Here is a 12,362-nt window from a genome sequence, read left to right as displayed (position 1 = left end):
GGAATTGGGAGCAGATCTGGGACTTGAACCCAGATACTCTGTTGTGAGATGTGGACACCCAAGGTGGCCTCTTAACTACTAAGCCAAATGCCCATACCAGCAAAGGCAATTTAGTAGGGAAAAGATAGTCTTTTCATCAAATGGAACTAGGAACATCTATGTATTCTTTTTTCTAACTGTATTTCAGAATAGTTTTAAATTCGCAAAACAAAAATTGTCAAATATTGCAAACAGTTCCCATATAACCAACACCCATTTTCCCCTACTATTGACATCTTGTATTAATATGATATCTTTGTCACAATACAAATGAATCATGATCTCTACCTCACTGCTTACTTAAAATTAATTTGAGTTGCATATATACCTAAATGCAAAAGGTACAGTTATAAGTTTGTTGACGAATATGTAGGTGATTATCTTTATGGCTTAGGGATAGGTAATCATTTCTTTGACAAGACACAGAAAGCACTGACTATAAAAGAAAAAACTGATAAATGAAACTGAATCAAAATCAAAAGTTTCTCCTCATCAAACAACACTGTTAAGAAAATGAACAACCAGGGGCCAGCATTGTGGCATAGCCAGTAAAGTCACCACCTGCGACCCTGGCATCACATATGGGCACTGGATCATATCCTGTCCACTCCATTTCCCATCCAGGTCCCTGCTAATGCACCTGGGAAAAGCAGAGAAGATAGCCTAAGTGTTTGGGTCCTTGCTACCCACATGGGAGACCCAGATGAAGTTCCTGGCTCCTGGCTTTAGCTTGGCCCAGCCCTGGCCATTGCGGCTATTTGGGGAGTGAACCAGTGGATGGAAGATTTCTGTTTTTCCCTTTCTCTCTGTAACTCTGACTTTCAAGTAATAAATAAATCCTTTTTTTTTAGGAATAAAAAGAAAGAACATGAACAGAAATGACAGATTAGGGGAAATAATCACAATACGTATAATGGACAAAGACAAAAGACAAATCCCAATAGAAAAATAGGTAAAAGACTTGAATTGACACCTTACAAAGGAAGGGTTCTCAACATTATTAATCACCAGTGAAGTGCAAAATACAACTGTAATTAAATGTCATTTCACACCCTCTAGAGTGGCTAAAATCTAAAAGACAGTCATTATAAAATATTAGCAAGGATGTGAAACAAGTTGACATCTCACACAATGCTGGTGGGGGTATAAAATAGTAAACCACTTTGAAAAATTGTCTAGCATACTCAACTAACAATTCCACTCTGAAGTATTTATTCAGGATAAATGCAAGCTTATGTCCACACAAAGTCACATATAATGATGCTCATGGCAGCCTTATTCTTACAGTCAAAGCCAAGGAGTGGGGGAATCAAAACACGCATGCATCAGCAGCAGAAAAAAAAAAAAAAACAAAAACAAATCCACAATAAGTTAATACAAAGGAATATTACTCACTAGTCAAGCCAACTACTGATATATGTGACAACATGGATAAATCTCAAAATCATTATGTTGAACAAAAGAAATAGGCATAAGAATGTCTAATGTATGATTCCATTTATAAGAACTTCAAGAACAGGAAAATAACTAGTCTTTATGATAGAAATCAGATCACTGTATGGGAGAAGGGTGTGACTGTCTACAAAGAAGGATGGAAGAAACTTCTGCAGTTATGAAAATGTTTTACAGTTTGATTGGAAAGTTGGTTACAAGAGATATATAATGACTTAAACGCATTGAACTGAATACTTAAGATTTATGAATTTTTATTGAGTATAAATTAAACCAATTTAAAAAAATAAAGTCTCCAAACATAAAACAGCAATAAAATGACTTCCAACTGTTTATTTTGCATCACTACTTGGATGATTAAATAAGCATCTTGAAAGGAACTCTAGTGTTGAGTGGTGGTCTCAAAATCCTTTGATAGGGCTGGCGCTGTGGTGCAGCGGATTAAAGCCCCAGCCTGCAATGCCAGCATCCCATATGGGCACCGGTTCTAGTCCTGGCTGCTCCATTTCCCATCCAGCTCTCTGCTCTGACCTGGGAAAGCAGTAGAAGATGGCCCAAGTCCTTGGGCCCCTGCACCCATGTGGGAGACCTGGAAGAAGCTCCTGGCTCTTGGCTCCTGGCTCCTGGCTTCGGATCGGCTCAGCTCTGGCTGTTGCAGCCATTTGGGGAGTGAACCAGCTGAATGGAAGACCTCTCTCTCTCTCTCTCTCTCTCTATGGATCTACCACTGTCTAACTCTGTCTTTCAAATAAATAAAATAAATCTTCAAAAAATAATTCTTTAACACTGTGAAGGAAAGAAAATAAGGTCATGTGATAGCCGGTGATTGAGTGCAGGAGTAATTTAGATAGGGTGATTAATAAGTCATGCGGTGAGCCAAGGGAAGAATATTCCAAGCAGAGGGAAAGTAAATGTAAAGGCTAAGATAGGAATGACCTTGGCACATGCCTAGAACTTAGCAAGCAAAGGAAATGTAGTGGGAGATGATTCATGCAGGGCCATATAGTCCATGGTGTGGAGCTTTGATCTTACTCTGAGTGTGCTAAGAAGCCAATGCAGAGGCTGAAGCAGCACATGACATGGTTTGATTACATTATAAGAATCACTGGGACTGCTCTCTGGAGAGCAGATTTGGGATTTGGAGGATGGGGAAGAGTGAAAGCAGAGTGGGAAGTCAGAGGACTATCCCTTTTTAAATTTATTTTATTTATTTGGAAGACAGAGTTACAGAGCAAGGTAGAGACACAGAGAGAGGTCTTCCCTCCGCTGGTTCACTCCCCAGATGGCCACAATGGCCGGAGCTGTGCTGATCTGAAGCTAGGAGCCAGGAGCTTCTTCCAGGTTTCCCACGTGGGTGCAGGGGCCCAAGCACTTGGGCCATCTTCTACTGCTTTCCCAGGCCAAAGCAGAGAGCTGGATGGGAAGTGGAGCAGCCAGGACTAGAACCGGTGCCCATATGGGATGCTGGAGCTTCATGCCAGGGCGTTAACCTGCTGCGCCACAGCACCAGCCCCAATTATTCCTTTTTAATGCCTTTAATTTCTCCCATTACACTCTTCCCTTTCCTGATGCTAAAGGTTGAACTCCAGAGACAGCACCTCCAGGGCTCCTTTTCTGATGGGGTTCTGGTTTATTTTAGCCAATGGAAGCACTAAAAGGAGCTCAAAGGCAAGAGAAGAAAGTTCAGGATATTCACTCCCACTTGCCTGTAATCCCATTCACCTCTTTCCTCAACCAGGCCTTGGCTGTGGCTGTGTTGTAACAACTATTACTTCTATTGCTTCTTGTTGGTGCTTCATCACCTCCTGGTTGTTTTGTTAACTTGTCTGCACCTTACTTGATAGTTGCATTATTAAACTCTCTCTGGCTAATCTCTTTGGAATGTACCATTTGTTTCCTGCTGGTGCCTTGAACAGCACAGTGGCTGTTTCAGGCAAAAAGATGATGATGGCTTTGATTATGGTTGCAGTGTTGGAGGTGGCAAGAAAAAGGGTCAGATTTGAGATATATTTTGGAGTTAGAAACCATAGAATGTCCTTACAGATTGGATGTGGAATATGAGGGAAAGAGAGAAATGGAGGGCAATCTCTAGGATTTGGATTCAAGTGATTGGTGATGCTGTTCACTGAGGCAGAAAATTTGAGAAACATACAAGTTTGTAGGAGCAGAGATGGGGGAAATAAAGACTTTTCTATCAGCCATGAAAACTTCAAGATGTCAATTGGATGACCAAATGGGGATGTCATGTAGGCTTATAGACAAAAGAGTCTGGAGCTCAGTAAAGATGTTTGGCAAGAGATAGAAATTTGGGAGACATCATTGTACTCTAGTATCAAAAACCACTGTTGCAGAGGAGCAAGGAATATATTTGAATTCATTCTGATGACGGTAGTAGCCACTGCAGTATCCAGTGGTCACTGGGAGTGGGTATGATCATGGTATCCATGACCATGTCCAGTGGCAATGGCAGTAGCATGTAACCATGCTGTTCCTATGGTGTGAACTTGACTCAGACTCTGATCCCAGAGCTTCCCCTAGTTTCAGACTGTTTTCCAAGTCTGGTTCACCAGTCTTCCAGTCAATTCTGTTTGCAACCTAAAATCTTACCAGTGATGTTTTTTCTCTCTAGATTAACCAGAGTTGGTTTCTTCTGACTACAATTAAGGAACCTGTTAGTACAATGCCTTGAATTTAGTAGGCATGCCACAAATATCTGCTGAATAAGAATCTGACCTCTTTTTTCCCAACTTGAAATTACTCAGTAAGAAGTGCTGTGCACTTCCACCATGGCAGCTGTGGTCTAATGGCAAGTACTCTCTTTTGTTAATTGACAGTTTTTCTTGGAGTTTTCAAAGGGCAAAGAAACAAGAGGTCAGCAGTTGAAGTCACTGTCATTCCAATCCAACAGGAATAAACTTACTGACGCAAGGGTGAAGTCAGTTTCCTCCTAAAAATTGCATATGGGAATTATTATTCATGGGAAGGGATTCTTTTCTGGATGTGCTGATATTTAATGATGCTCGACATTAACCCACCCACCATTCCCCATATTTGAAACAGCAGTTATAGAAACCCATGATCTCCCAGTTTTAAGATGTGTATCCATAATGAATGAAAGGGTACCTTTTGTCCTTTGCGACTAGAATAAAGAGCTTGCATTTCACTATTCAAAACTTTTCAAAGTAATTCAATTCTACCCTCCCCTCCAGTGCTTTTAAATGAAAGTCAACCGTTGTCTTTGAAGAGATTTAAGGAAATTATTGCAACAGCTGGAGTCTCAATCTGCTTTGGCTAAAACAAAAAATATGCGGAATTATCCTACTCTGTTTTATTTTACATTTTATGGATTTGGAGCTGCATAAGGGGCCATCTGCTGGGGCTCCTGAAAAGAAACCAACTTTCTGTCCACAGACAGCTCCAGATGCAAAGAGGAGGTCAACTCCTCAGCTGTGCTATGAGCCCAACCTGAGAGAGTGTAGGGTCACTTTGGAGCTCTACTTGGTAAAAAATGGAGTCAACAACTGGAGAAATAAAGTGATTTTTCAAAGGATCAATACATCAAAGCCTCAATGCTGTCCAGTCCCATCTTTCTCCATCTCCATTTAGCCTTGGCCAATACTTCCCAAACTAATAAGGGAACCAGTCACTTGGGAATCTTGCTAAAATGCAGATTCTCATTCTCTGGATATGAAGTGGAGCCTTGAAGCATAAATATATGCATGTTTAACAAGCACCCAAATGATGCACATACTGCTGGCCTTGGACCACACTTTGCATAGCCAAAATCTATGGCCACCATCACATCTCTTACCTGGTAGCTTTCTAATTCATCACTCTGCCTCCAGCTTCACCTAATTTTCAATTTATTGTTCAATGAGAAGATAGAAATGGTTGGTTTAGAAGCTAATGGTGAATGTGGAACATATCCTTCACTGCTGTCCTCTCCAAATCCACCAGTGGCTCCCAATGTTGCTAAACTAGAAGTTCCCAAACCACTCTGCTCTCTATGCAGTCCACACTTTGGCCTTCCACCCCCATCCATTGCTTTCTCACAGCTCTGTGTCCATGTATATGTTGCTTGGGCCTATTCCCCTCTGCCTGGTGAACCAGTTGGGCTTTAAGTACTCTCTGGGAAGCATTCTCATTCCCTCCACAGGTCCTGCCCCCTTCACAGAGGGAAGACCTCTTCCCTGTGTATTCCCACTGCAGCCTGCAGATAATTTCTTTCTTTTTCTTTTCTTTTTTTTTTTTTTGACAGGCAGAGTAAGACAGTGAGAGAGAGAGAGACAGAGAAAAGGTCTTCCTTCATTTGGTTCACCCCCCAAATGGCCGCTACGGCCGGCGCACTGTGCCAATCCGAAGCCTGGAGCCAGGTGCTTCTTCCTGGTCTCCCATGCAGGTGCAGGGCCCAAGGACTTGGGCCATCCTCCACTGCACTCCCGGGCCACAGCAGAGAGCTGGACTGGAAGAGGAGCAACCAGGACAGAATCCGGTGCCCCAACCAGGACTAGAACCTGGAATGCCGGCGCCGCAGGCGGAGGATTAGTCTAGTGAGCTGCGGCGCCGGCCGTGCAGATAATTTCTACTTCCAATTTGTATCAACCTGAATTGTAATGGTTTCCATGGTTATTCCATAGTTCTCAACCATACTAGGGTTCCCCCTCAACACCCTGTATAATCCTGTTACAGCACTGATCACAGTACATTGTAACTGAATATTTACTTCTCTACTCAGATAGATTGTGTATTCATTCAACAAATATTTATTGATCATCTACTATTCTAGGCATCAGGAATACAGCAGTTCCCAAGGGAGAAAAAATCCCACTACTGCCCTCTTGGAGCTTACCTTATGATGGAAAGAGACCTATAATACACAAATAAATATGTCAGATGGAGATAATAAAAATAGAGGAAAATCAAGAGAAGGTTGGGGAGGTGTGCTGTTTAGGATGAAGAAAGGTCTCCAAGGTAAGATGACACATTTGGGCAGAGATCTGAATGAAGTAAGGGAGCAAACCATGCATACATCTGGAATTGTGCTGGACAGAGGGAATAGCAAGTGTGAAGGTCATTAAAACAGAGGATGGTGAACATTTTTGAGGAAGCCAGAATGGCGGGAAAAGCATGAGCAAGGGAAAAGTGTTGGGAGGCCCTGCTGAGGCATGGAAGAGAACCACCTTCAACTGTAACAATCTTAGCATAGGAAAGAAAAACTGCTTGAGGAAGAAAGACTGCTTCTTTTCCGTGCAACACCTACCATCTAGTAAAATTTAAGAGCTGTAGTTTATTACACACCTTCCATGTGCTCATAATCCTAACACCCACAATAACTCCACAAGGGAAGTGTTTCTTAACTTGATTATACATGTGAAGGAACTGAGATTAAATGATTTGCCAAAGGTCAGTCAGCTAGTAGCTAGTACAGGAGGACTAGGATGTGGGTCTCTGACTGCAAAATCTGTGCCCTTTCGGCCACATTTCCTCAAGTATCTCTGTAGTTAAATGGCAGTGTTGAATAATGCCAACATTTTGATGGTAGAGGAGGAGGGAATGAAATGAGACAGTATCACAGTTTGTATGTCAAAAAAAAGGTCACGAAATCCACAGTGTAGACTGATGGGAAGAACAGTCAGGAACTCTCTGGTGTGAGCAGAATCTTGTATCTGCAAGCAGGCCCACCCACATTATCTGCCGAATCAAACTTGTTTAAAGTCAGCTGACTGTGGACTTTCATCACATCTGTACAACACCTTCACAGTAACACTGAGATGAGTGTTTGATTGAGTAACTGAGCTAAGGACACATAAAACTGGCCATCACAAAATGTTAATTGCCAAAATCACATTTAAAATTTTTAACATTTGTTTACTTTTCTTTTATTTGAAAGGCAGACAGAGGGAAAGAAAGATAGAAACCTTCCATCTGTTGGATCACTCCCCAAATGCCCATGACACCTGGGGCTGGGCCAGGACAAAGCCAGGACCCAGGAACCCAATTTGGATCTCCAACGTGAGTGACAGGAACCCATTTACTAGAGCCCATAAATTGTTGCTTCCCAGAGTGTGCATTAGCAGGAAACTGCCGTCAGGAGCAGAGCTGAGACAGGAACACAGGCACTCTGCTAAGTGATGTGAGCATTCAAGCAGCATCCTAACCTCTGTGCCAAATGCTTGCTCCCACAACTCTTTTTAAATGTTTTACAGTATGCATTAAAGCTAATCACACATATACACTTGGATCTAGCAGGTGTCCTTCTAGGTTAGTACCTAAGTTATATGCCTCTATTTCCAAAAGTTACGCACAAGAATGTTCACTTTAAAAGGCCTTATTTGTATTAGTCTGAAATTGGAACAATCAAAACTTCCATTGACAGGAAAATGGAAAGCAAATTCTACTAGATATGACTCAAAGGACTACTACTTAGTAATGAAAAAGCAAAATCTTCTGCTATGTGCAATGGTATGGATGGATCTCACAAATACAAAAAATGACTCGTTCACAAATACATACTTCCTGTATGATTGCAGTTATATAAATTTCAAAAGTGTGTAAAACTAATCAATGGTGTGAGAAATAAAAAAGTAGCTACTTTGGTGTGAGAATTAATGGCTTCAATGAAACAATAGGAAACCTCTGGATACTGGTCATGTTTCATTTCTCTATATAAGGGATGGTTACAAATACATGTATGTATACATGTGAGGGCTCTTCAAAATAGTTATTGGAAATGTGTATTATGGGGAAAAATGCATGGATTTCAAAAATCTTTGCACCGGCCGGCACCGTGGCTCACTTGGCTAATCCTCCGCCTGCGGCGCCGGCACCCCAGGTTCTAGTCCCAGCTGGGGCGCTGGGTACTAGTCCCGATTGCTCCTCTTCCAGTCCAGCTCTCTGCTGTTGCCCGGGAGGGCAGAGGAGGATGGCCCAAGTGCTTGGGTCCCTGCACCTGCATGGGGGACGGGGAGGAAGTACCCAGCTCCTGACTTCGGATCGGCACAGCACCGGCCATAGGGGCCATTAGGGGAGTGAACCAACGGAAGGAAGACCTTTCTGTCTCTCTCTCACTGTCTATAACTCTGTCTGTCTCTCTCACTGTCTAACTCTGCCTGGCAAAAAATAAAAAAAAAAATCTTTGCACCAAAATAAACTTATATTTTAAAGAGGTTTTATTTAATTTTATTTGAAAGGCAGAGAGAGAGAGAGAGAGAGAGAGAGAGAGAGAGACCTTCTATGTGCTGACTCGCTCTGCCAGGCCAAAACGAGGAGCCAAGAACTTTTTTATATAAGGATTTATTTATTTGTTTGAAAAGCAGAGTTACAGAGAGAGAGAAGGAGAAATACAGAGAAAGAGAGAGAGAGAGAGAGAGAGAGAGAGAGAGAGATCTTCCATTCACTGGTTCACTCTCCCAAATGGCTGCAACAACAGGGGCTGAGCCAGGCCAAAGCCAGGAGCCTGGAGTTTCTGCCAGGTCTCCTACATGCGTGCAGGGGCCCAAACATTTGGGCCATTCTCTACTGCTTTCCCAGGAGCATTAGCAGGAAGCTGGATCAGAACAGGAGAAGCCGGTACTCGAACTAGCTTTCATATGGGTTGCCAGTGCTGCAGGCCATGGCTTTAACCAGCTATGCCACAGCATCTGCCCCAGAAGACAAGAACTTAACCTTGATCTCCCACATGGGTAGTAGCAACCCAAGTACTTGAGCCATAACCTGTTGCCTCCCTGGTTACACATTAGCAGGAAGCTGGAATGGAGAGTAGATCTTGCACTAGAATTCAGGCATTCCAATATATTATGTGGGCATCCCAAGTGGTGCTGCATACCCACCTCTAAATTTATCTTTTAAAGATTTTTCCATGAACCATTTGAAATTCCTCCATATCGGTATGTATGCTTAAGACCCACATACTTGGGGCTGGAACTGTGGCGAAGCAGATAAAGCTGCTGTCTGCAGTGTCAGCATTCCATACGTGCACCAGTTCGAGTCTCGGCAGCTCCACTTCCAATCCAGCTCTCTGCTATGGCCTGGACAAGCAGTAGAAGATGGCTCAAGTCCTTGGGCTCCTGCACCCACTTGGGAGACCCGGAAGAAGCTCCTGGTTCCTGGCTCCTGGCTTCGGATCGGTGAAGTTCCGGCCGTTGTGACCAATTGGGGAATGAACCAGTGGATGGAAGAACTCTCTTTCTCTGCCTTTCCTTCCCTCTCTGTGTAACTCTGACTTTCAAATAAATAAATAAATCTTTAGAAGAAAAGACCTATACACTTTTCATAAGTTATACTTTAATAATTTTTTTTAAAGATCCAGACAGGCAAGAAGAATGAGTTGAAACCAACAAAATAATCCTTAATGTCTAACAATTTTAAAGTAGAGCATGAGGAAGACCCAATTTGGCAGCTTGGAGAGAGACTTGAGAGCTTTAGTTGACCACAATTTCTATGAGAGTCAGCCACATGACGTGGCAGTTTTAAAACTTCATGTAATTTAAGCTGCCTTAGCAGAGGCAAAAGTCTCTGTTGTATGTCAGCTTGTTGGTTCCAACCCTTCATTTTCAAATCTCTTTGAATCATAATTCTGTCATGTAGGATAGAACAGGATTGTAGAAAGAATTCTTAACTAGGAAAATAAAGTATTGCCTTGGAACTATCTTTCTTAATAAATGCAATAATTTTTAATGTTGAGTAAAAGTCTGATGACTTTTTTTGTATAACTGCATGTAGGTTTAGAGGCCACACGTAATACTCTCAAAAGCTGTTGGCAACTTTAAGATTTATTATTATTTATTTGAAAGTGGGGGAGGGGGGAGAGAGAGAGGTCTTCCATCCACAGATTCATTCCCCAAATGGCTGCAACAGCTGGGGCTATGCTGAAGGCAGAAGCCTGGAACTCCATCTAGGTCTCCCATGTGGATGGTGGCAGGGACCAGCTTCTGCACTTTCCCAGGCTCTTTAGCAGGGGGCTTGATCAGAAGTGGAGCAGCCGGGACTCGAACTGGTGCACATATGGGATGCTGACATCACATCATTGTGCCACAATGTTGGCCCCAAACTTTTTTATTTTATTTTGTTTTGTTTTATTTTATTTTATTTTATTTTATTTTAGAAGTAGAGTTACAGACAGCAAGAGGGAGAGACAGAGAGAAAGGTCTTCCATCCACTGGTTCACTCCCCAATTGGCTGCAACAGACAGAGCTGCGCTGATCTGAAGCCAGGAGCCAGGTGCCTCCTCCCAGTCACCCACACGGGTGCAGGGGCCCAAGGACTTGGGCCATCCTCCACTGCTTTCCCAGGCCATAGCAGAGAGCCGGATAGGAAAAGGAACAGCCAGGACCAGAACCGGCGCCCATATGGGATGCTGATGCCGCTGGCTGAGGATCAACTCACTGCACCATGGCACTGGCCCCTGGCTCCAACTTTAAAAGATTTAAGAGGATCTACAGGCCTAGCATGAAGATGGTGAGAAAGTTAACTCTCTCATATATAGAGGAGCTTGAGACAAAAGCTGAGAGACATGGAAAGTTGTACTCATTGTGAATATTGAAATGGCTGGCATATAGGAAACAAGATATCTATCCACTCTGTATGACAGAGCTAAACCTATATGTAGGTGTGATCGTGAAGCCAACTTGGGATTTGTATGAAGAAGGAAACTCCGAAGGTGGGAGTTAACATAGCAATTAAGACACTTGTTAGGGCACCTAAATACCATAGCTCAGGGTTCAATTTCCAGCTCTGGCTCCTGACTCCAGCTTTCCATCAATGCTTCAGCTGGGAGACATCAGTAATGGCTCTCCTAATTGATTTAATTCTATGTACATGAAAGACCTGCATTGAGTTCCAGGCCATTGCAGGCATTTGGAGACTGAACTAGCAGGTGGAAGTGCGCTCTCTGTGTGTGTGTGTGTGTGTGTGTGTGTGTTTGTGTGAAAAAGAAAGAAAGGACGTCTTGCAAAAGAAAGAGATCTAGCTGATCCTCATGGGAAACATTTAGATAGTTGCCTAGTGGCCATAGGCTAGCTAGTGTTGCAAGGATTCTCGCTGGATGCTTCCCCTTTCTAGAGGTGAAGAAGCAAAGAATAATGCCAAAGGCCAGAGAAGGTAGATTCTCAAAGATAATGAGAAGGAAACATTTTATGACCCATGTTCAATCAATACTGGTTATCTACAATCTCTTAAAAGAAGTCGATGGGATCACTTTTCAGTTAAAATTTAAACACCTAAGAATAATTGTGTGTTAACCACAGAGTTCAACCAATAGTACTAGAACAAAACAAAGAGAAAATACTAAAATGGATAAAGAATTACATTGTACATCAACAGTCAGGACAAGAGCTGATCAAGTCACTGTTTCTTATAGTGTCCATTTCACTTCAACAGGTTTCCCCTTTGGTGCTCAGTTAGTTGTCGCTGATCAGGGAGAACATATGATATTTGTCCCTTTGGGAGTGGCTTAATTCACTCAGCATGATGTTTTCCAGATTCCTCCATCTTGTTGCAAATGACCGGGTTTCATTGTTTTTGACTGCTGTATAGTATTCTATAGAGTACATGTCCCATAATTTCTTTATCCAGTCTACTGTTGATGGGCATTTGGGTTGGTTCCAGGTCTTAGCTATTGTGAATTGAGCTGCAATAAAAATTAATGTGCAGACAGCTTGTTTGTTTGCCAATTTCATTCCCTTTGGGTAAATTCCAAGGAGTGGTATGGCTGGGTTGAATGGTAGGGTTATATTCAGGTTTCTGAGGAATCTCCAAACTGACTTCCATAGTGGCTTAACCAATTTGCATTCCCACCAATAGTGGGTTAGTGTCCCTTTTTCCCCACATCCTCTCCAGCATCTGTTGTTGGTAGATTTCTGAATGTGAGCCAT

Source organism: Oryctolagus cuniculus, chromosome X (assembly GCF_964237555.1).
Source record: "Oryctolagus cuniculus chromosome X, mOryCun1.1, whole genome shotgun sequence".
Taxonomy (NCBI): Eukaryota; Metazoa; Chordata; class Mammalia; order Lagomorpha; family Leporidae; genus Oryctolagus; species Oryctolagus cuniculus.
The sequence above is the reverse complement of the archived record's forward strand: the minus strand, read 5'-3'. Positions refer to the sequence as shown.